This window comes from Stomoxys calcitrans, chromosome 1 (genome assembly GCF_963082655.1).
Source record: "Stomoxys calcitrans chromosome 1, idStoCalc2.1, whole genome shotgun sequence".
In the NCBI taxonomy this organism is placed as follows: Eukaryota; Metazoa; Arthropoda; class Insecta; order Diptera; family Muscidae; genus Stomoxys; species Stomoxys calcitrans.
Genome location: NC_081552.1, coordinates 113,691,050 through 113,716,053, shown reverse-complemented (window position 1 = coordinate 113,716,053; position 25,004 = coordinate 113,691,050). Strand labels below are relative to the sequence as shown.

Here is a 25,004-nt window from a genome sequence, read left to right as displayed (position 1 = left end):
ATCCAATAATTGTGACAAGTATGGTTCAAATCGGTCCATAACCTGATATAGCCGCCATATAAACCGATCTAGGGTCTTGACTTCTTGAGCTTCTAGAGGGGGCAATACCTATCCGATTTGGCTGAAATTTTGCATGACGTATTTTATTCTTACTTTCAAAAACTATGTCAAATAAGGTTCAAATCAGTTCATAACCCGATATAGCTGCCATATAAACCGATCTGCGATCTTGACTTCTTGAGCCTCTAGAGGTCGCAATTATTATCCGATTTGCCTGAAATTTTGTACGACGGATCCTTCCATGACTATCAACATACATGTTTATTATGGTCTGAATCGGTTTATAGCCCGATACAGCTCCCATTTAAATCGATCTTTCTATTTTACTTATTGAACCCCCAAAGGGCGCAATTCTTATTCGAATTGGCTGACATTTTACACAGGTCTCCAACTTAGAATTTAATTGTGGTCCAAACCGGACCATATCTTGATATCGCTCTAATAGCAGAGCAAATCTTTTCTTATATCATTTTTTGCCTAAGAAGAGATGTCGGGAAAAGAACTCGACAAATGCGATCCATGGTGAAGGGTATATAAGATTCGGCCCGGCCGAACTTAGCACGCTTTTAAAGGGTGATTTTTTTGAGGTTAGGATTTTCATGTATTAGTATTTGACAGATCACGTGGGATTTCAGACATGGTGTCAAAGAGAAAGATGCTCAGTATGCTTTGACATTTCATCATGAATAGACTTACTAACGAGCAACGCTTGCAAATCATTGAATTTTATTACCAAAATCAGTGTTCGTTTCGAAATGTGTTCATTCACCGTAACGTTGCGTCCAACAGCATCTTTGAAAAAATACGGTCCAATGATTCCACCAGCGTACAAACCACACCAAACAGTGCATTTTTCGGGATGCATGGGCAGTTCTTGAACGGCTTCTGGTTGCTCTTCACTCCAAATGCGGCAATTTTGCTTATTTACGTAGCCATTCAACCAGAAATGAGCCTCATCGCTGAACAAAATTTGTCAAAATTTGAACACATTTCGAACCGAACACTGATTTTGGTAATAAAATTCAATGATTTGCAAGCGTTGCTCGTCAGTAAGTCTATTCATGATGAAATGTCAAAGCATACTGAGCATCTTTCTCTTTGACACCATGTCTGAAATCCCACGTGATCTGTCAAATACTAATGCATGAAAATCCTAACCTCAAAAAAATCACCCTTTACTTGTTTTCTTGTCTGTTGTTTGGGACAGATAAGCATAATAAAAAATGTAATGTCGCAAAATGCAATAAAACATTTATCTTTAAAAATCAATTTCGAGTTGTACTGAAGTTTTGTCATGTTACGAGAGAATGTTACGCTTAAATTTTGTATTAGAAAAATTTCGTTAAAGTTAGTTTAGATATAATTGCATTAAAATTTTGCACCCAAGGTCCCCCCCTAGCTACGTCCCTGCCTAGAATGCTACAATTCCCTGGGATATCTCTTTGGCCCAGCACCCGGAACAGGTGAATTTTGAACTGTTAAGCCATTTCGTTGAGAGATCTTGTATTCAGAAATAAGTTCTCCAGGGATTTAATGGCTGCTTGGCTGTCTGAGAAGATATTTATGCCAATCGTCGTAATGACATTATATCTCAGCCATTGCATCACTTCCTTAATTCCACACTGCAGAGGTCGGGTAACCTTTTCGATATGTCTAGTTCTAGATCTTTAGAGTATACGCCAAAGTCCACCTGGTCGTATAGTTTGAAACCATCTGTCTAGAAGTCTATGTAACTTCTGTTACCAGGGATATCGTAGTTCCAATCGGTTCTATTAGGAATAGTGGTACAATACTTTTTATTAAAAACCGACTCAGGGCATTGTATCAAGAATAACACAGTGTCCGTAGTCGTCACATGGCCAAAGAGAAAGCTGACTATGCCTCACGGCAGTGGTTGCTGCAATTTGTCTAGCCACAATGTCAAGAGGCATTAGGTATAGCGTTAAATCAAGTGAATCTGATGGTGTTGTCGTCAGTGCGGCTGTGATGCAAAAACAAGCCATCCTTTGAATCCGGTTAAGTATTGAGCAGTAGACGGAATTTTGAAGCGAAAGTCCACCAGACCACAACGCCATACAGCATTATAAGTCTGACAACTGCAGTATATAACTCCCAAATTGTGCCGATAGCTCTCTTGCAGGTGTATAGGGCAAGAGTTGTCTATCTTGCCCTTTCCAAAACGTTGGATTTGAAATTCAATTTCCTGTCCATCACAACACCCAGGTATTTTGGGCTTTCTGTAAAATGAACATTCTCTCCAACCAAGGAGACAGGTTCTACTGTAGGCAACTTATATCTCCTGCTAAAGAGAACTACTTCTGTCTTGCACGGATTTATATCCAGACCACTTTCTGTAGCCCACTTCGCTGTTGCACGTAGAGCTTCCTGAAGTATATCTCTTAGAGTGCTGGGAAACTTTCCCCTAAACGCAATTTCCACGTCATTAGCACACGCGACTACTTTTACACCCTTTTCTTCCAGAGACAATAATATATTGTTAATGATTATATTCCAAAGTAGAGGAGACAGTACACCTCCTTGAGGCGTTCCTCTGCTGACCTATATTTTTAGATCCACAGATCCCAAGCCTGCGGTAATGCATCTTTTAGTAAATAAGTTATTAATAAACATTCTTACAGTAGAATTTATGCCTAGAAATTCCAACTCCTTCGTGATTGACGTCGGTTTTACATTATTCAATGTCAAGAAATGCTACTATTGTATATTCCTTGACACCAAGAGGGCCCTCTATGTAGCCGACTAGGTTATGAAGAGCTTTTTCAGTGTATTTATCTTTACTATATGCATGCTGCTGCCGCGACATGCGATCTCCAGGGATCTTTGCCCTGAGATATGTTTTTATCAACCTCTCAAGAGTCTTCAGCATAAAGGATGACAGACTTATAGCACGAAAATCTTTCGCATTTGTGTGGTAAGTTTTTCCTGCTTTCGGAATGGAAATGACCTTTGTGTCCCTCCATCCCACAGGTATATATGATATTCTGATACAAGCAGAGAATATCTCCCTAAGACAGGGAACCAGTCTATCAGTCACAGCTTGTAATTCAACCGATGATACATCATCAGGGCCTGGCGACTTAAAGGAGTCGAAACTTCTTATCGCCCAAAGGATTTTCGGCTCAGACACAATTTCCCTAATAATCTCCGACGAATGCATACCAGTGACAACCTCTTCTGGCGCCATGTTGTCCGTTGGAGAATTTCCCGAGAAATGTGTATCAATGAGTAGTTCTAGTGTTTCTCACTAGTCATTTTCCATATATTCTCTGACTTGTGAATATTATTTTACTTTAATTGGCTATGACAGAATATTTCTTCCACTAGCCGAACGTAGAATAGCGTTCCAAGCGCTTCGATCTTCTGCGCTCATTCTAAAATCTCTGAAACAAGTTTCGAGGTGTCTCCCACAACTTGATCTTTCCATCGGGCTTTTCGTCTTCCCGGTTTGCGTGTACCACCGTGTTTGCCTTCAAAAGACTTCTTTGCTGGAGCTTCTTCATCCATTCTGACAACATGACCTAGCCAACGCAGCCGTTGTATTTTGATGCGTGTAACTATGCTACCGTCGTCATACAGCTCATACAGCTCGTGGTTCATACGTCGCCTATATTCTCCGTTAACGCAAACTGGTCCATATATTTTACGAAGAATCTTTCTCTCAAATACTCCAAGCACTGCCTCATCTGCTTTCACAAGTACCCGTGCTTCAGAACAATATAACAGCACGGGTAGTATCAGTGTCTTGTAAAGCGTAGTCTTCGTCTGTCGAGAGGTGGCCTTGTTTCTAAACTGCTTACTTAGTCCAAAGTAGCATCTGTTTGCCAGTATTATTCTTCGCTTTATCTCAAAACTGGTGTCATTCGTTTCGGTTACGGCGGTGCCGAGGTAAATAAAGTTACTGACTATCTCAAAGTTGTGATTCCCAACTTTCTCCATGTTCTTTATCTGCTCGGTTGTACAAGGCTTTTTGGGAGTGGAGACCATCCATTTCGTCTTATCTCCATTTACTGCCAGACCCATTTTCACTGACTCTCTTTCGATTCTTTCAAAGGCTGCAGTTACTACTTCCGGTGACCGACCTATGATATCGATATCGTCGGCATAAGCAAGTAGCATGTGCTCTCTTGTGATTAGTGTGCCATATCTATTCACTTCTGCATCTCGTATAATCTTCTCCAGCAGGATATTAAAGAGATCACACCATAGGCTGTCTCCTTGTCTGAACCTCGTTTGGTATTAAATGGTTCGGAGAGATTCTTTCCTATTCTTACTGAGGAACGCGTATCAGCAAGTGTCATCCTGCAGAGTCTTATTAATTTTGCAGGGATACCAAACTCAGACATGGCTTGAAATACCTTTGAACGTAAAGGAGTATCGAAGGCGGCTTTGTAGTCAACAAAGAGGTGGTAGGTGTTTATTTGTCCTTCTCGGGTCTTTTCCAGGATTTGGCGCAGTGTGAATATCTGGTCTAGGGTGGATTTTCCTGGTCTAAAGCCGCATTGATAGGGCCCAATTATCTCATTGACTTTAGGTTTTAATCTTTCACACAGTACGCTCGAGAGTATCTTGTATGCGATGGGGAGGAGACTTATTCCTCTGTAGTTGGCACATTCCGTCTTGTCTCCTTTCTTGTGTACGGGACATAGTATGCTGAGGTTCCAATCATCGGGTATGCGTTCTTCTAGCCAGATTGCGCAGATAAGCTGATGCATACGCCTTATCAGCGTGTCGCCTCCGGTCTTAAATAGTTCAGCGGGTAACCCGTGGGCTCCTGCTGCCTAGTTGTTCTTTAGTCGGGTTACTGCTACTTGGACCTCATTCTGACTAGGAGGTAAACATTCTATAACATCATCAGGGATTGGTTCTGCGGTATCCTCTTCGCCGCCAACATCGGACACTAGCAGTTGGGTAAAATGTTGTTTCCATATCCTCAGCATGTTGTCTGTGTCAGTTACCAGATTTCCTTCTTTGCCTCTGCAGGAGGATGTGCCTGCACCAAAGCCATCGGTTTGGTGTTTAATTCTTTGGTAGAATTTCCGGACTTCATTCTGACTCCTGTACATCTCAATTCGCTCGCACTCACGTCTTTCCATTTCTTTTTTCTTTCTGCGGAATAGACGTTTCTCCTCTCTCCTTTTCCCCCGATACCTCTCCGTTGCTACTGATTGCAGGGTGGCTCTATACGCCGCATTCTTGGCTTCAGTAGCATCTCGACACTCTTGGTCGTACCATGGGTTTTTTGGAGGAGGCTTCCGGTACCCAAGTACGGATTTCGCGGCATTTTCCATGGAGTGGGAAATTGTTTGCCACTGCGCCATTATATCATCGGAACAAGGAGTGCTTTCATCAAGCAGTTGGGTCAGTCGAGTGGAGTATGCCGCTGCCATTTGTTGTGTCTGCAGCTTTTCAATGTCCAGCTTCCGTGCAGTGCCAGATCGTACTTTCCTCGCCATGTTCAAGCGGGTGCGAACCTTTGCTGCAACAAGGTAATGATCCGAATCTATATTCGCTCCACGGATCGATCGTACATCTAACACGCTGGATGAATGCCTTCCATCTATCACTTCGGTTTCTCGTGTTTTGATCGGGTGACAGCCATGTGGCTTTGTGGATATTTTTATGTTGAAATCTGGTGCTACTAACTACCATGTTTTTTGCCGCGGCGAAATCTATCAGCCTCAACCCATTACTGGACGTTGTCTCGTGGAGGCTAAACTTTCCGACTGTTGGACCAAAAATGTCTTCCTTCCCTATTTTAGCATTAAAATCTCCCAGAACGATTAGTATCATGGGCGGGGCAGCGGTCATATTCTCTCTCTAGGCGCTCGTAGAAAATATCCTTGGTCTGCTCATCTTTGTTTTCCGTCGGGGCATGGGCACAAATAAGGCTGATGTTGAAGAATTTAGCTTTTATGCGGATTGTGGCTAGCCTCTCATCCACCGAAGTAAAGCTGGAGACTAGGTGTTTCAGTCTCCGACTAACCACAAATCCGCAGCCAAATTCATGCCTCGCGTTATGGCAGCTATAGTATAGTTCGTCACCGTTTGGTGTTGTAGTGACGCCATTCCCAGTCCCTCGCACTTCCTGTAAGGCGGTTATATCTGCCTTGTACTTTTCTTATATACTGCACCTACTCTATAAAGAGTGCGGACATTCCAGGTGCAGATCCGCAAATCATGGTCCTTTTTTCGTTTGTGTGGGTCGTCAACGTTGGGGGGGGGTCCGTTTTTACTATTCCTTTGTTTTTCATAGTAGTTCTATATTTTCCGGGGGCGGGTTACTGGCCCAGCGCCCCAACCGCATGGGTTTGTGGGATTGCATGTATCCCTCGTTGTGGCGAGCCGCTTGCTCCAAGATCCGACGCTCGCCGCCAGCCGCCCCTAACCTGGGAACAGACGCTGATGTTGGCCATTGGTTATTTGAAGGCGCCAATAACTCGCCTTGTCATCTCGAGAATCATTGGCACTCAGTATTTAATTAAGAGCCAGTACCACCTGACTCCTCACTGAGACTCTCCTCTCGAAAATCTTTGACTGCCCGCGGCCGCATTTGCAGCTACTCCGCATAAAAACGGAGCTTTCCACCATCCGCAACCTGTGGACGCGCCCGGTAGCTTTCAGCTAAGCTTCCCGTGATAACGATGGGCACCACACAAATCGGAGCTCAAAGTTCCAGCCTGCGTGGTGCTCATAGTCATCCCGTATCGGCCGGGTGTGAATATACCCCACCGTAATTGGTCTCGAGGAAAGAATCTCCGTGGAACCACACTTCCTCAGGTCACTGGACACTTGCGGTGCGGACGATTCCTCCATTGATGCTTAACTAGCTACTGCTGTCGCAGTACTTTTTGAGTTCCGTTCTTCCCCGCTGGCGCACGCCTTGAGCCCAATCCAACCGGATGACCCACCCACACAGGGTTTTTCGGGTCCCGTTTGGATGCAATCCCCTCCTGTTTCTATTGTGGCAGGGGGATTTTCAGTCTCCTACAATCCGCCAGACTTTAGCGATGTGGGCAATAGTTCCTCAGACAAATATTCAGCAACAACTGCTGAGTCGTCAACTGATTCCCCAACCACACGCGCCATTAGCCTAGAAGGATTTTTTTTCCTTCATAACTAAATCTAGTGCTACACCTGGCCAGATCTCACCAATCTTTTTTAGCGCACAACGATACATTTCGTTGATCCCCGAAGGCAATTAGTCTGTATCGGCCCCGATATCAGTCTGCATCGTCACAAACTGGAGGAGACCAAAGAAATTCCGCAAGGACATCGAAGTATACTGATGATAGTCCATTTACTATTCCATTCCAATTATTCCTAGGTATGCAGCTCTGTTCTTCTCCCTTGTCGACAACAGACGTCACCAAACTTTCCCTAGCGACATTAGCAAATGTTCTTGGATCCATTTTAATTTTGTTCGCCCTAGTGCTTATAGGCATGGGATGCCTTCCAAGTGACCTCAGTCTTTGACTGGTTGATTGCGGCGCTGTTTCCGAATCTAAATGTTTAGTCTTTGGGGTAGCCTGTGCAGCGAATCCCCAAGCCCAATTTAGGTAGTCTCTCTGACTATTAGTGAGAGTCTTGGGATCATTCGCACCAGCCTTTTAATAAACCTGAGAGCGATTCGTTTTTTATTATTCCAACCTCCAAAAGAGCGTGTTGGTTTGCCGGTTAAGGAAAAGGAAGGTAAAATTATAGGCATGCGAAGAAAGAATAGGTTCAGCCTCGTGTTTAAGGCTCGAACCTAGTGTCTTTGTCAAAGCCCCTGTTGACCAGTCGTCTGTCGGCTTGTGGAACCTGGAGCATCCACCAGTTGAGGTGTCAGTAGCAACATGCTACGGCCTGATGCCACCGCCTCAGCTGTTGTGTTTGTTTGTTTGTTTGTATGTTTGTATGTTTGTGTGTTCCTTATAGACTCAGAAACGGCTGAACCGATTTTCTTGAAATATTCACAGATGGTGCATAATGACCCCGTGGTGGAAATAGGGTACTAAATTTTTCTGATATTTGAAGGGGGGCGGACCCTCCCCCTTACCCTAATTTTCAAAAACGGACATATTTACCGACCATGTCTCAAATGGGTCTCAAATGAAAGGTATTTGAATGCAGAATACGAATCTGATATCCAAATATGGGACCAAGTGTTTAGGGGGCCGCCTCTCACCAAAAACATCCTCCAAAGGGGACAAATTTACAACCATAGCTATATGGGGCTCAAATGAAAGGTCTTTGGGAGTAAAGCACGAATCTGATATCAATATTCCGGAAAAGTGTCTATGCGGCCACCCCACCCCCACAACACCACCCAAATAGGAAGTATTTTCTGACTATTGCAATATGAGGCTCAAATAAGAGAGTTTTTAAAGTGGAACACGAATCCGATATATATTTCCAAGGCCAACTCACAGAGTGGCCGCCCATCCCCCAAAACACTCCCAAGCCGGTCATGTTTGCCGACTATGGAAATATGGGGCTCAAATGAAAGGTATGTGGGAGTAGACCACGTATCTGACATCAACATTAGGAGCCAACTGTCTAGCGGAATAGGACGTATTCGCTCACCAAGACAATTTGGGTCTTAAAGAGAGTGGAACTAAATAATCATAGTTTTAAGGGTCAATATCTCAAACCGGACATATTTGCTTACTTTTGCAATAAAGAGTTTAAATGAGATTAGAAAACGAATTTGATTTCCAATTTTGAGGCCAATGGCAATATGGGGTTCAAATAAATGATATATGAGAATATGGCACGTTGCTCATATATTTTCATGGCTTAGAATTTAGGGGACCACCAAACTCCTCAAAACACTCCTAAATCAGGCATTTTTACCGACCATGACAATGTGGGGCTTAAATGGAAGGTATTGGGGGTAAAGCAAGAATTGATAACCATTTTCGGGACCAATTTTCCGGGGGTCTACCCCTTTCGCAAAATACCCCACAAACAGCAATTTTTTAGTGACCATCGCAATATGGGGCTCAAAAAGGGTATTTAGGAGTAGAATACGAATTTGATATCCAAATGTAGGACCATGTATTTAGGACATCATCCCTTTCCCAAAACACCCCCAAAGGGAAAAAAATTTTTCGACCATGCCAATATGTGGCTCAAATTAAAGTTATTTGAGATTAGAAAACGAATTTGATAAGCTATTTTGGGGCCATGTGTTTTGTGGGCGCCTCATCCTGTAAACTCCTCTTAAGCCAATGGCAATATGGGGTTTAAATAAATGGTATTTGAGAGAAGAGCACGATGCTGATATTTTTTCAGGGCCAAGTATGTGGGAGACCACCTCTTCACCGAAAACATCACTAAACCAGATATCGTGAGAATATCGGGCTGCAATAAAGTATTTTAGGAATGGAGTACACCTTACATCTAAAATTAAATTCGTAGACCAATAAAGATCATATGCAATTCAGATAAAGGCACTTATATTGTTAAACCGTTAGTCATGCGATATACTATAGCATGGTATTTCACTAAAAAATCTTTAATTGTTCAAAATAAATATTCCAAGGAAACTTTTGTTCCATATAAAGTAAAAGAAGGCGCAGCGGAGCGGGCCCGGGTCAGCTAGTATACATGTAAAAATAATATGGCATCAAACAATTTATCAGCTGTTTACGTGCATGTGTACACACAGATGTGAGTGTGTGGGTCGTATTGAAAATCATGATGTTGTTGTAATTTCAATCAAAACCCAACCCTTCGTATTTAATAATTAATGAAACACAAAACAATTTAAAAACAGATAAATTCAGCATTTATTTGTAAAAATAAGTAGATTTTGTAGTATTTCATTGTTATAGGTTAAATAGGCACAGCTTTCCAAAAGCCTTTGTCAGCACCATCCACTTTTATCCAAATATTGTTGTTGTAATTGCAAGACCAAAAGCACAACACATTCTTTCACAAACCTTATTACTTCGTAAAAATTGATTGTGTTGCTTGTTGTGAAAGAAATATTTATTTTTCTTTCGATTATATATTTATTTATATTTAAAAATACTTTCTTATTTATGCATCCACAAACACTTTATTTTTTCCCACCCGGTTTTTTTATATGGAGTCTCAACACGAAAACCGAATATAGTACTGGATACTTTAGAGTGCACAACAAGCCTGTTACTGGATTAGGTGTACGTCCACAGTGGCATGGGGCGGATTTATATCCGCACCCGCTTTTCAACCTAACCCAATCTAGACAATTTTTTTTTTGTTTTATTCTTTTTATACCCTCCACCATAGGATGGGGGTAAACTAATTTCGTCATTCTGTTTGTAACACCTCGAAATATGCGTCTAAGACCCCATAAAGTATATATACTCTTGATCTTGATCGTCGTGACATTCTAAGTCGAACTAGCCATGTCCGTCTGTCTGTAGAAAGCACGCTAAGTTTTCAAGGAGTATAGCTAGCCGCTTGAAATTTGGCACAAATGCTTCTTATTAGTGTAGGTCGGTTGGGATAGTAAATGGGCCAAATCGGTTCATGTTTTGATATAGCTGCCATATTAACCGATCTGGGATCTTGAGTTCTTGAGCCTCTAGAGTACCCAATTCTCATCCGATTTGGCATAATTTTTGTACAACGGCTTCTCCCAAGCAATATGGTCGGAATCGATTTCCCGATTTTGCTTCTTAAGTCCGGAATCGGACTATAACTTGATATAGCTCCTACTTCGTCCATAGTCATTATTCTTTGTTTGCCAAAAAGAGATACTGCGAAAAGAACTCGATAGATGCGATCCATGGTGGAGGGTATATAAGATTCGGCCCGGCCGAACTTAGCACTCTCTTACTTGTTTTATGTTACTATAATCTTTTAATACTCTCCACCATAGGATGGGGGTATGCTAAATTCGTCATTCTGTTCGTAACTCCTCGAAATATTCGTCTAATACCCCATAAAATATATATATATTCGATCTAGCCATGTCCGTCCGTCTGTCTATCGAAAGCACGATTACCTTCGAAAGAGTAATGCTAGCCGCTTGAAATTTTCCACAAATACTTCGTATAAGGAATTGGGATTGTAAATGGGCCATATCGGCCTATGTTTTGATATAGCTGCCATATAAACCGATCTTGGATTTAGACTTCTTGAGCCAATAAAGGGCGCAATTCTTATCCGATTTGGCTGAGATTTGCACGACTTTCTTTCGTTATGACTTTCAAGAACTTTGCCAAGTATGATTCAAATCGGCCTATAACCTGATGTAGCTGTCATATAAACCGATCTTGGGTCTTGACTTCTTGAGCCTCTAGAAGGCTCAATTCCTATCCGATGTAGCTGAAATTTTGCACGACGTGTTTTGTTACGATTTCCATAAACTGTGCCAAATAGCGTTCAAATGGTTTCATAACCTGATATATTGTAGCTGCCATATAAACCGATCTGGGATCTTGACTTCTTAAGCCACTAGAGGGCGACATTATTATCGGATTTGGCTGAAAATTTGTACAACGGCTTCTCCCATGACTTGCAACATACGTTTCAATTATGGTCTGAATCGTTCAATAGCCTGATACAGCACCCATATAAACCGTGTTGCAGTTTGTAAGATTTTTCTTACTACTTCTCGAAAAGATAACTCAAATGCGCTAAGTATTTATCCCATATAAAAATCTTGCCTGAGATACACTTATTATTCATACAAATATCCTACGAGAGTTGGTACATTTTAAATTTAAAACTTACGACTTCGTCAGCATCCATAGGTGGTTGATTGAGCAAGGCCTATGTGTATTCGATTTAAACGGCAACACTCAATCGTTTTTTATGCCAACCAGCATGCTTCGATTCTTTCTTTTCTTTCCTCGACGTCGAAGTAAAAGTGCACCTCCGCTGCCAGTCAATTATACCATAACGTTTTGGAATTGGAAAAAATATTAATTTGAAATAATCAGTTAATCGCGCTGGAATATCTTTTAAAGTATTTAAAATTTACCCGATCTACACGACAAGTGACGAAGGTGTAAAGGTATTTTTGTTTACAGAGAAATTGTGAAGAATAAGTGAATCTTTGCTAATAGACTTTTTTTGTACAAATAGGCAGTTAGCCAAAGATTATTATCTTTAATTTAACCGGTACCGTGATGAATGTTGATTGAAGCTTTAAAATGGATGACCGAGAGTTACTATAATCTGTGAAAAGAAATTACGCCAAGACACAAGAAAACATTTGCAATCATTCAAATCAACATTAACTTTACGTGCGGCGATCTATTGGTTACGAAAACGTGTTTTGTGATCGTACGCATAGCAAAAAAAATATAGCATAGCAACACATGGTAAACAAGTAAAAAGGCGTTAACTTTGGATACCCACCACCTCGGGTATATATGTAAACCACCTTTCATCAAAATTCGGTGAAAATTTCATACCTTATGTCCCATATCAGTTATATCAAAATAGGTTCCGATTTGGACCAAATACTAATAAGTATACTAGCTAAATCTTAAAATAAACCGATCTGAACTATATACGACACGGATGTCGAAAAGCCTAATGTAAGACACTGTGTCAAACTTCAGTGAAATCGGATTATAAATGCGCCTTTTATGGGGCCAAGACTTTAAATAGAGATATTTCTCTACCTTGCAGCTATATCCAAATCTGGACCGATTTGGGACAAGTTGCATAAAAATGTTGAAGAGCCTAATACAAAGCACTGTCCCAAATTTCGGCGAAATCGGACAATAAATGCACCTTTTATGGGGCCAAGACTTTAAATCGAGATATCGGTCTATATGGCAGTTACATCCAAATCTGGACCGATCTGTGCGATATTGCAGAAGTATGTCAAGGCCCTTAACCTAAATTACTGTCCCAAATTTTGGCGACATCGGACAATAAATGAGCATTTTATGGGCCCAAAACCATAAATCAAGAAATCGGTCTATATGGCAGCTATATTCAAATCTGAACCGATCTGGACCAAATTGAAGAAAGATGTCGATGGGCCTAACACAATTCACTGTCCCGAATTTCATCAAAATCGGATAATAAATGTGGCTTTTGTGGGCCTAAGACCCCAAATCGGAGGATCGGTCTATATGGCAGCTATATCCAAATCAGAACCGATCTGGGCCAAATTAACGGAGAAAGTCGAAGGGCCTAACACAACTCACTGTCCCAAATTTCAGCAAAATCGGTTAATAAATGTGGCTTTTATGGGCCTTAGACCCTAAATCAAAGGATCGGTCTATATGGCATCTATATCCAAATCTGGACCGATCTGGGCCAAATTGACGAAGGATGTTGAAGGGCCTAACACAACTCACTGTCTCAAATTTCAGCAAAATCGGATGATAAATGTGGCTTTTATTGGCCTAAGACCCTAAATCGGTGGATCGGTCTATATGGGGGCTATATCAAGATATAGTCCGATATAGCCCATCTTCGAACTTAACCTGCTTATGGACAAAAAAAGAATCTGTGCAAAATTTCAGATCAATATCTCTATTTTTAAAGACTGTAGCGTGATTTCAACAGACAGACGGACAGACGGACGGACATGTCTAGATCGTCTTAGATTTTTACGCTGATCAAGAATATATATACTTTATAGGGTCGGAAATGGATATTTCGATGTGTTGCAAACGGAATGACAAAATGAATATACCCCCATCCTTCGGTGGTGGGTATAAAAAGGTCGCAAAGAAGCATAAGTCCAGAAAAATCACAAAAGTCATAACATTCCACTCGACACCGAATTTCAAATTTTGTCTTGCCTAAAGCGGAGAAAAGAAAAGAAAAACACTGCGTTTACAACAACAAGCAACGACTTTTTATGATCCCCCGCATACAAGTTTTTTTCCCTTAAAAAACAACAAACCTTTGACAATTGCAGACCGATGGATCTTTGAAATTTGATAGTTCCGCACACTTCCGGACTAAAAGAGTGAGAGCAGCTCTGTTAAGTCACTCACTTTGTCTTAAGTTATGTTAATAACATAGAATAATGAAGTATTTAACATAAAGCTTTTTTAATAGCATTGTTTTTATACCCTCCACCATAAGATGGGGGGTATACTAATTTCGTCATTCTGTTTGTAACTACTCGAAATATTCGTCTGAGACCCCATAAAGTATATATATTCTTGATCGTCGTGACATTTTATGTCGATCTAGCCATGTCCGTCCGTCCGTCCGTCTGTCTGTCGAAAGCACGCTAACTTCCGAAGGAGTAAAGCTAGCCGCTTGAAATTTTGCACAAATACTTCTTGTTAGTGTAGGTCGGTTGGTATTGTAAATGGGCCATATCGGTCCATGTTTTGATATAGCTGCCATATAAACCGATCTAGGGTCTTGACTTCTTGAGCCTCTAGAGTGCGCAATTCTTATCCGATTGGGATGAAATTTTGCACGACGTGTTTTGTTATGATATCCAACAACTGTGCCAAGTATGGTTTAAATCGGTCCATAACCTGATATAGCTGCCATATAAACCGATCTTGGGTCTTGAATTTTTGAGCCTCTAGCGTGCGCAATTCTTATCCGATTGGAATGAAATTTTGCACGACGTGTTTTGTTATTATATCCAACAATTGTGCCAAGTATGGTTCAAATCGGCCCATAACCTTATATAGCTGTCATATAAACCGATCTTGGGTCTTGACTTCTTGAGCCTCTAGAGGGCGCAATTCTTATCCGATTGGAATGGAATTTCGCACGACGTGTTTTGTTATGATACCCAACAACTGTGCCAAGTATGGTTTAAATCGGTTCATAACCTGATATAGCTGTCGTATAAACAGATCTGGGGATTTGACTTCTTGAGCTTTTAGAGGGCGCAATTCCTATCCGATTTGGCTGAAATTTTGCATGACGTATTTTATTTTTACTTTCAACAACTGTGTGAAATAAGGTTCAAATCGGTTCATAACCTGATATAGCTGCCATATAAAACGATCTGGGATCTTGACTTCTTGACCCCTAGAGGTCGCAATTATTATCCGATATGCCTGAAATTTTGTACGACGGATCCTCTCATGACCATCAACAAACGTGTTTATTATGGTCTGAATCGGTCTATAGCCCGATACAGATCCCATATAAATCGTTCTCTCTATTTTACTTCGTGAGCCCCAATGGGCGCAATTCTTATACGAATTGGCTGAAATTTTACACAGGTCTCCAACATATAAATTAATTGTGGTCCGAACCGGACCATATCTTGATATCGTTTTAATAGCAGAGCAACTCTTCTCTTATATCCTTTTTTGCCTAAGAAGAGATGCCGGGAAAAGAACTCGAAAAATGCGATCCATGGTGGAGGGTATATAAGATTCGGCCCGGCCGAACTTAGCACACTTTTACTTGTTTTATTCGTAGTCTAACAGTTTTAATTTTAATGGCATAAACCAGACATCACTTTATATTCCTAATTACAAAAAAAGATAAGAAGATTACAAAATAAAGTGCTTGAAAGAATTTACTATGTAAATTCTTAACATAGCTCAAAAATCTCTTTGGATTATGGGGGCATGTTAGTTAAGTATTTATTTTCTCTTGTTAATGTTAAACGATGATTGATTTTGTTGAAATATTTTAATAATATTTTTAATTTGAAATATGTTGAAGAATACGAATGGATTGAGCTCAATGCATCGTTGCAGAATACTACGCTTTGCGATCATTTTTGGCCCAACATTTCCATTTATTACAGATCATCGTTATCCTAATATGAGGATCTAACAAGTAAAATCGTGCTAAGTTCGGCCGGGCCGAATCTTATATATCCTCCACCATGGATCGCATTTGGCGAGTTCTTTTCCCGGCATCTCTTTTTAGGCAAAACAGGAAATAAGAAAAGATTTGCTCTGCTATTAGAGCGATATCAAGATATGGTCCGGTTTGGACCATAATTATATTATATGTTGGAGACCTGTGTATAACGTCAGCCAATTCGAATAAGAATTGCGCCCTTTGGGGGCTCAAGAAATTAAAAAGAGAGATTGATTGATGGGAGCTGTATCGGGCTATAGACCGATTCAGACCATAATAAACACGTATGTTGATGGTCATGAGAGGATCCGTTGTACAAAATTTCAGGCAAATCGGATATTAATTGTGACCTCTAGAGGTTCAAGAAGTCGAGATCACAGATCGGTTTATATGGCAGGTATATCAGGTTATGAACCGATTTGAACCTTATTTCACACAGTTGTTGAAAGTAAGAATAAAATACGTCATACAAAATTCGCCAAATCGGATAGGAATTGCGCCCTCTAGAGGCTCAAGAAGTCAAGCCCCCAGATCTGTTGGCGCATTGCGCATTCTAGAGGCTCAAGAAGTCAAGACCCAAGATCGGTTTATATGGCAGCTATAACAAAACATGGACCGATATGGCCCATTTACAATACCAACGACCTACACCAATAAGAAGTATTTGTGCAAAATTTCAAGCGGCTTGTTTTACTCCTTCGGAAGATAGCTTGCTTTACTCCTTCGACAGACAGACGGACGGAAGGACGAAAAGTGTAAGTCAAGCCTTCATGTTTTCGATTTTTTTTATACCCACCACCGACGGATGGGGGTATATTCATTTTGTCATTCTGTTTGCAACACATCGAAATATCCATTTCCGACCCTATAAAGTATATATATTCTTGATCAGCGTAAAAATCTAAGACAAATCACGCTACAGTCTTTAAAAATAGAGATATTGAGCTGAAATTTTGCAGATTCTTTTTTTGTCCATAAGCAGGTTAAGTTCGAAGATGGGCTATATCGGACTATATTTTGATATAGCCCCCATATAGACCGATCCGCCGATTTAGGGTCTTAGGCCCATAAAAGCCACATTTTTTATCCGATTTCGCTGAAATTTGGGACAGTGAGTTGTGTTAGGTCCTTCGACATCCTTCGTCAATTTGGCTTAGATCGGTTCATATTTGGATATAGCTGCCATATAGACCGATTTGTTGATTTAAGGTTTTGGACCCATAAAATGCTCATCTTTTGTCTGATGTCGCTGAAATTTGGGACAGTGAGTTAAGTTAAGCCCCTTGACATACTTCTGCAATAACGCACAGATCGGTCCAGATTTCGAAATAGCTGCCATATAGACCGATATCTAGGTTTTAGGTTTTGGGGCCATAAAAGACGCATTTGTTGTCCGATGTCGCTGAAAGTTGAGACAGTGAGTTTAGTTAGGCTCTTCGACGTCCTTCTTCAATTTTGCTTAGATCGGTCCAGATTTGGATGTAACTGCCATATAGACCGATATCTCGATTTAAAGTCTTGGCCCCATAAAAGGTGCATTTATTGTCCGATTTTGCCGAAATTTGGGACTGTGCTTTGTGTTAGGCTCTTCGACATTTTTGTGCAACTTGGCCCAAATCGGTCCAGATTTGGACATAGCTGCCATGTAGACCGACATCTCGATTTAAAGTTTTTGCCCCATAAAGAGCGCATTTATAAACCGATTTCACTGAAATTTTACACATTAACTTATGTTAGGCTTTTCGACATCCGTGTCGTATATAGTTCAGACCGGTTTATTTTTAGATATAGCTACTATACTTATTAGTATTTGGTCCAAATCGGAACCTATTTTGATATAACTGATATGGGACATAAGGTATGAAATTTTCACAGAATTTTGATGAAATGTGGTTTACATATATACCCAAGGTGGTGGGTATCCAAAGTTCGGCCCGGCCGAACTTAACGCCTTTTTACTTGCTTTTGGTACTTAGAGGAACATTCGAATGACACAGATTTGATGTTAGTTTCTTATTATTTGGTATACGAAAGTCGATTTATAATTTCTAAGCTAAAATTAGCAGTAGATTTAAAAGTTATACTTGATTTATCAATAAAATAGTAATGAATTGAAAACATGAGATAAATATTTTCTGATATGGAATGGTGCGTTGCAAGATAAATGGCAATGTGGTTAAGTAATTTCGTGGTTATACGCCGATTTAGGGAAATGAATATTAGCATTCAACGGACACGAAATTAGCATTCAACGGACACTAAATAATATTCTTAATTTTTATTACCATACTTTCAGATCCCTTTTATGTTCATTTGCTTTAAAGTCTTAGGATGTGCATAGTTTTTAGTTCTTATTGTTGCCTCAGTTGCCTTAGCAAGGTCAAAGGACCCTCCCCTATCCGGCAAGCTAAGCCCTTTTTTTAATTTCTAAGCAGACCAAGCTATAAAAAAAAGAAACATTTTGTAAATATTCAGAACTTAAGGCCACAACCGATCTCCCTATTTTACTTCTTGAGCCCCTAAAGGGCGCAATTCATATTCGAATTGGCTGAAATTTTACTCAACGACTTCTACTGTGGTCTTCAGCATTCATTTCAATTATGGTCCGAATTAGACCATAACTTCATATACCTCCAAAGCATAGCAATTCTTTTATCCTTTCTTCGCCTAAAAAGAGATACCAGGAAAAGAACTCGACAAATGCGATCCATGGTGGAGGGTATATAAGATTCGGCACGACCGAACTTAGCACGCTTTTAGTTGTTATTTATTTATTCGTTAATTAATTGTTCTGCTTTCAAAAAATTTTAGAGAAACATAACCTTTTTTAGAGAAACATAACCTTCATAATTTCGATAATTTTTTGAAAAATAATACCTTGAACATTTCAATAATTTTTTTGTGATTAAAGCAAAATTGCTCATTTTTCATCGAGGAAAAGCGGGGTTTCGTTTCGCAATTGGTTTAGTGGTTGCAATTATTATTTTATTTTTTCCGTGTATTAATATATAATTAACTAGGATTTTGATTTACGTTGGGATTTTTTGGAATCAACTACGACGTAAATTGATACATGAGCAAGGTTTGCAATAGAAATTTTCTTTTACATGGGAAATTTTCTTAGGCATATGGTCTGTGTTTGCCAACAGTTATCAAGGAAGGCATTTATTTATGTTTATTTTGAAGTATAGTACAACAAGTTTTACAACTTATATATATTATACTACCAATAATGTGTAATTTAAAATATTAGAGATCACTTCTGATAAATTGCGCTTATGTCAAAATAATTGGAACGTATAAATAAAGACAAAAATATATGATTATTAATTGAACCTAATTAAAATTTATATTTATGTTTATCATTATATTAACTTCAAATGAAACTTTAAAAACAAGTTCTGCAGTTATGTTGGAAATAATAGGGAAATTTATATGACAAAGAAAAGCAATTAGCGAAACTGAAAAGAAGAAACATTGTTTTAGTACCCCCCGCTATGGGATCTGTATGAATTTATTATGTTATCCGGTTTCACCGGAATCGTCGCTTGAGTTGGCTAAAGAGCCAGAAGTTACACGCAGCTGAATCAGACGAATACGGTGGTTGTGGAACAATAGTGGTTGAATTTCTGGCGAAAAACTCACAAAGATTTAATGAGGAATGCGACGCCGTTTTTCAAGAAAATTTAGTGACTTTCAAACCAATTGTGATTTCACTCTTTGGGCATAAATGATCGCTATCGCTGAGGACCTCATTATAATTCAACGTTATTGGCATTGGTGGGCATAAACATATGCTTACACACATAAACGGTTAATTATTAATTTTGTTTATTTGTTTGTACTATAAAGTTAAATGTATTATTTATTGAAGAAGTATGGACACACCAAAAACTTACGCCCTAAGAAGAAGCAAAAATAGTCCCAAATTCCAATTCCAATTCAAACATAAACTATTATTTATCCATAACTTATCCAACAAACACAAAATTAGCATTTAAAGGTACGTGTATTATTTGCTTCATTGCAATATTTCATTTTATATGTGTAACGTTGGACACGTCCATGTGTATTCTGAAATTAAAATTGATTTTTTATTCTTAATTTACTTTTACAATATAATCTTGTTTTTTTATTTGCAGAGCAAACCCAAGGTCGCCCACTGTGCGTAATCAACTCACTTCCACTATCAGTCGTCATCGTCTTCCCATTATCATCAACTGCAATTGCCTAAGCATTTCAGTGGACATCATCATCGTCGTCAAATCGTAATGACCCGCATACATACGACGATACAGGTGGTGGCCGTAAGTACTACACTCCTCTCCATTCCCGTGCTAATAACTGCCGCAAGAAGAAGTATGGACGCACCAACAATTTACGCCCTAAGAAGTTGAAGTACATTATAAATTGAAGACTATTATAATACAAGAAATAAATAAAAAATGATACAAATCTGTTTGTTTAAATTAACAACACAATGTACTCGCTCATGTACTTGTTCACAATTTTGAAACCTTAAAATGCGTTTTCTACAAAATCAAATCTTTCGAGTTATTTCAGTCTTCAAAGACATGAGCGTTATTTATGCTTCTTTAGAAACAAGCTCACCTTATTAGAGAAAATTAAAATAATAGTTTGGTTGCATTCAAGTTCAACATTCGCAGATTGAGCACCTGTCGTTGATATGAAATAAGACTTCAGAGCAAAATCATCATTGTTATCCTGGCGTTGGGCCACTTGGTGTTCTCTCTCAGAGGGAGGATTCGTTAACCATTTGTCGCCAGTAGTTTTATCGGCATTGATTTTTCCATGTTTTGTTGTACATGGAAAAATCAATGCCGATAAAACTACTGGCGACAAATGGTTAACATTTTCTTGGTCTGTAAGAATAGAGCGGGAACCACATGCACAAAATTTTAGAATAAAAATTTTGGAAAGTAATAATTTAACACCCCACTTACATTTGCTAATGTGTACGATTCTCTCTCCAGGTGTCAGATTCCTGGGTCATTTGCTCGACTTCAGCTATAGCTTTTGTGGCAGTGGTAAAGACAAAGCAACAGGCATCTTAATATGAAAACCATTAAATTTTATACGATATTCATCTTTTGTTCAAATGCATACCATTTCAGCTATTGCCTTTCATTATTGCTCAGCAGCTTCATTTATTTTGAAATATTTAATGAAACATATGTTTATTTGACTTTTACCAATACTGCCAGGTGCATTTTTAAGAAAAAAGAGGTTTTAATCCCCAAAATCACTAAAGTTTCCAATAAGACACTTCTGTTTTAATAAGTGAAAAAATGGATTTCCGATTTTTTTTCAATTTAAGGAACGTAGTTCCAACCTTTAGGGGAGATAAAAGAACGCACACTTTCTATTTTTTGTATACCCACACCACTTTGTTTCTGTTTATGATAGAAGCGAGGCATTTATTTGACTAATTCTCAGTCTATTCGAATGGATATGAGTGAAAGGGAACACAAAATAATCTTAATCGCTGCAAAATTTATACTATAAAATAAACATTTAATTCATACAATTAAAAATATGTTCAACGTATGCCTTGTGTAGTAATTACTTGCAGTGATACAAAAGAAAATCGAATTTCTCTGACAAAAATTACTAAAGCAATTAACACCTTGTTCGAAAAGTTTTTATAAGTCAATACCATATTTAATCGATCAAATTTATTTATTTTTTCTGTGCAGTGAATTGTTAACTGAGTGGTTGCCGACAAAGTAGCCTTGTTCACTAAATAAGAAAACAATTGACCGGTTAGAGAGAAACTATTGAACTTCGATGTGGTATTTCCAGCTGTGCGAACTCTACGAATGGACTGTATCTTTAGTTCGCATGTGGATTACCTCCATCAGCAGAAAAAGATGCTACGCAAGCAAATACACAATGACATGAGCTATTTACATGATCTAGAGCGAGTGGTTTGCCTCTACAAGAGAACAGGCAGATTTGAATAGCTTTCACAGAAGCGGTGAAAAGCAACCACGTTCTTGAAGACCAACCGCTACCTATAGCACCCGAAGAAGCTAGATTAGGTTAGGTAAAGGTGGTAGTCTGCCATCAGACTCACATTAACGTTTTCGTCCATTGTGATACCACGGGAACAGAAGAAGGAAGATACCTTCTAGTTCCTACCGTCAAGCCATCCAGATCGCTTCAAAAAGCCTGACAACTTGCGAATAGCCACATCCGCTTAATCAGACAAGAACTCAAAGAAATTAGAACCTAAAGTGGAACTCCTTCTAACTGCTAGTGCGGGATACACACAACGCAGATTCTATAGTCTCTTCTTCCTCGACGTCCCCACAGCTTCGGCAAAAGTCGTTAGTCAGCATATTTTCCGATCAGAAAGTGACCTGTCATGACGAACACAATGACTGAGACGTCTGTTCTAACCAGTGACAGCAAAGCGGTATACCGTTTAGGCCACCTAATTTTGGAATGCTCTGGGTGTTATGGATACGGAGGGTAGACTGAGGAGGATCTCCGACTACCTGGCACCAGTGCCGATTGGATTGAGAGCATTCGCGATTCGTTTTCCTGAGAGGGACGAATGGAGGGCGGATGGTGTACTTCAGGAGGATGAGACCTCGATCTACACAGATGGCTCCAAAATGGAGTCAGGGACTGGATTGGGGGTCTACTCTGATGCACTCAATATCACCCTGAGATTGCTGGACGAGTGTACGGTCTGTCTTGTCTACGTGCCATTTGTCGAGCTACTGAACACAGTGCAGGGGATGGCCAGGGCGGCGTCGCTGGCGAGGTGGGACACGGTAGATGGTTGCCGGACTGCGAAGGCGCTAAGGACAGTTATCGACCGGAGAGGACGAGGGAGTTGCTAGCGTTCGATAAGAAGTCGATGAGTACTTTGACAGGGGTCATAACCGGACACTGGGGATACCGCACAATGACTTCTGTAGGAGTTACCTCGTTTAAGATGAGACAATTGAGCACTTGCTTTGTTCCTGTCCGGATCTGAAGAGACGTAGGCTCTCCTTTCTGGGGAGCCGTTTCTTCTGTGATCTGGGTGAACTTGCGAACGTACCTCTGGTATCTCTCCTGAAGTTTGTTGAGGGAACAGGATGTTTCCGACGGGGGGCTAACACAGGCTCCGACGTAGATAGCTCCGTGCTTGCGTAGGGAAGGGCGGTTAAAAGGGGGTAAGACGCGATGCGTTGATCTTAAAAGGAGCAACAAAAAACGAATTAATCACTGGAAACAGAGGTGACCAAATGTTAGGGTGAGGGTGAGAACGTGTCGTGGTAAGACGGGTGGAATGCTTTCGAAAATTTAGTTTAAAACTTCTCACCGCCCCTTCCCAGAGTCCTCCCATAAGAGGAGCATCCTTCGATATAAAATCCTTCACTGGTAGAGCTTGTCGAGTCACAAAAGGCTACTTCAAGGCCACTCGGTCCTATGACTGACTCAGCGAAAGATATTGTTGCTCTCACCCCGGGTCATTTTCTAATAGGCGCGCCTCTTTTGTCTCCCCTAGAACCTTCAATCGACGAAGCCCCTCTTAGTCTGGTGAATCAATATTGTAAAATGCAGGCTTTGACTCAACAATTTTGTATTCGCTAGAAAGAGGAGTACTTGCATGGCCTGGCCAAACGTAACAAATGGAAATGCCTCCAACGCAATGTCCAGGTCAATGATTTAGTTGCTTTTCGACATGAACAACTAACTCCAACATCGTGGAGGCTGGGTCGGATTGTTCAGACATGCCCGGCGAGCTGGGGATCGTAAGTTTGCCGGTTGCCAAGTTGATTGGCCATTCTCCTTATTTCTTACCGCGCATTCTCACTTAACCGGGTCTTCCAAGGGCCCAATATACGAAATTTAGTTGGGTCATGTCGGGCGTCATCCAATCCTGGGCTTTTTATACCCTCCACCATAAGATGGGGGATATACTAATTTCGTCATTCTGATTGTAACTACTCGAAATATTCGTCTGAGACCCCATAAAGTAAATATATTCTTGATCGTCGTGAAATTTTATGTCGATCTACCCATGTCCGTCCGTCTGTCCGTCCGTCCGTCCGTTTGTGTGTCGAAAGCACGCTAACTTCCGAAGGAGTAAAGCTAGCCGCTTGAAATTTTGCACAAATACTTCTTATTAGTGTAGGTCGGTTGGTATTGTAAATGGGCCATATCGGTCCATGTTTTGATATAGCTGCCATATAAACCGATCTTGGGTCTTGACTTCTTGAGCCTCTAGAGAGCGCAATTCTTATCCGATTGGAATGGAATTTCACACGACGTGTTTTCCTATAATACCCAACAACTGTGCCAAGTATGGTTCAAATCGGTCCATAACCTGATATAGCTGCCATATAAACCGATCTTGGGTCTTGACTTCTTGAGCCTCTAGAGGGCACAATTCTTATCCGATTTGAATGAATTTGACCAAGTATGGTTGAAATCGGTCAATAACCTGATATAGCTGTCATATAAACAGATCTGGGGTCTTGACTTCTTGAGCTTCTAGAGGGCGCAATTCCTATCCGATTTGGCTGAAATTTTGCATGACGTATTTTATTTTTACTTTCAACAACTGTGTCAAATAAGGTTCAAATCGGTTCATAACCTGATATAGCTGCCATATAAACCGATCTGGGATCTTGACTTCTTGAGCCTCTAGAGGTCGCAATTATTATCCGATATGCCTGAAATTTTGTACGATGGATCCTCTCATGACCATCAGCAAACGTGTTTATTATGGTCTGAATCGGTCAATAGCCCGATACAGATCCCATATAAATCGTTCTCTCTATTTTACTTCGTGAGCCCCAATGGGCGCAATTCTTATACGAATTGGCTGAAATTTTACACAGGTCTCCAACATATAATTTAATTGTGGTCCAAACCGGACCATATCTTGATATCGTTTTAATAGCAGAGCAACTCTTTTCTTATATCCTTTTTTGCCTAAGAAGAGATGCCGGGAAAAGAACTCGACAAATGCGATCCATGGTGGAGGGTATATAAGATTAGGCCCGGCCGAACTTAGCACGCTTTTACTTGTTTTCTCGTACCTTATTTCATCAAATGTCTATTGTGAGCATGTTCTCACCGTAGCAACAAGTTTAATAAATTAATATTGTATACGATTTTTTTGGAAAATACGTTGAACTGAAAATATGCTCACAGAA

At 40.2% G+C, this 25,004-nt stretch overlaps 1 long non-coding RNA gene across 2 annotated transcripts; it reads right to left on the bottom strand.

Annotated features, from left to right (window-relative positions):
* Window positions 1-19,757: 19,757 nt before the first annotated feature.
* LOC106089215 (uncharacterized) lies at window positions 19,758-21,093 on the bottom strand. 2 transcript variants are annotated; one of them, XR_009397126.1, is made up of 5 exons: window positions 20,950-21,093; window positions 20,787-20,892; window positions 20,434-20,498; window positions 20,004-20,207; window positions 19,758-19,896 (listed from the first exon to the last, which is right to left on the bottom strand). It is a non-coding gene; the product is annotated as an uncharacterized LOC106089215 (long non-coding RNA). The 2 variants fall into 2 exon arrangements; XR_001221571.2 differs by lacking the exons at window positions 20,787-20,892; window positions 20,950-21,093 and having other exon boundaries at window positions 20,434-20,524.
* Between the last annotated feature and the right edge of the window lie 3,911 nt (window positions 21,094-25,004).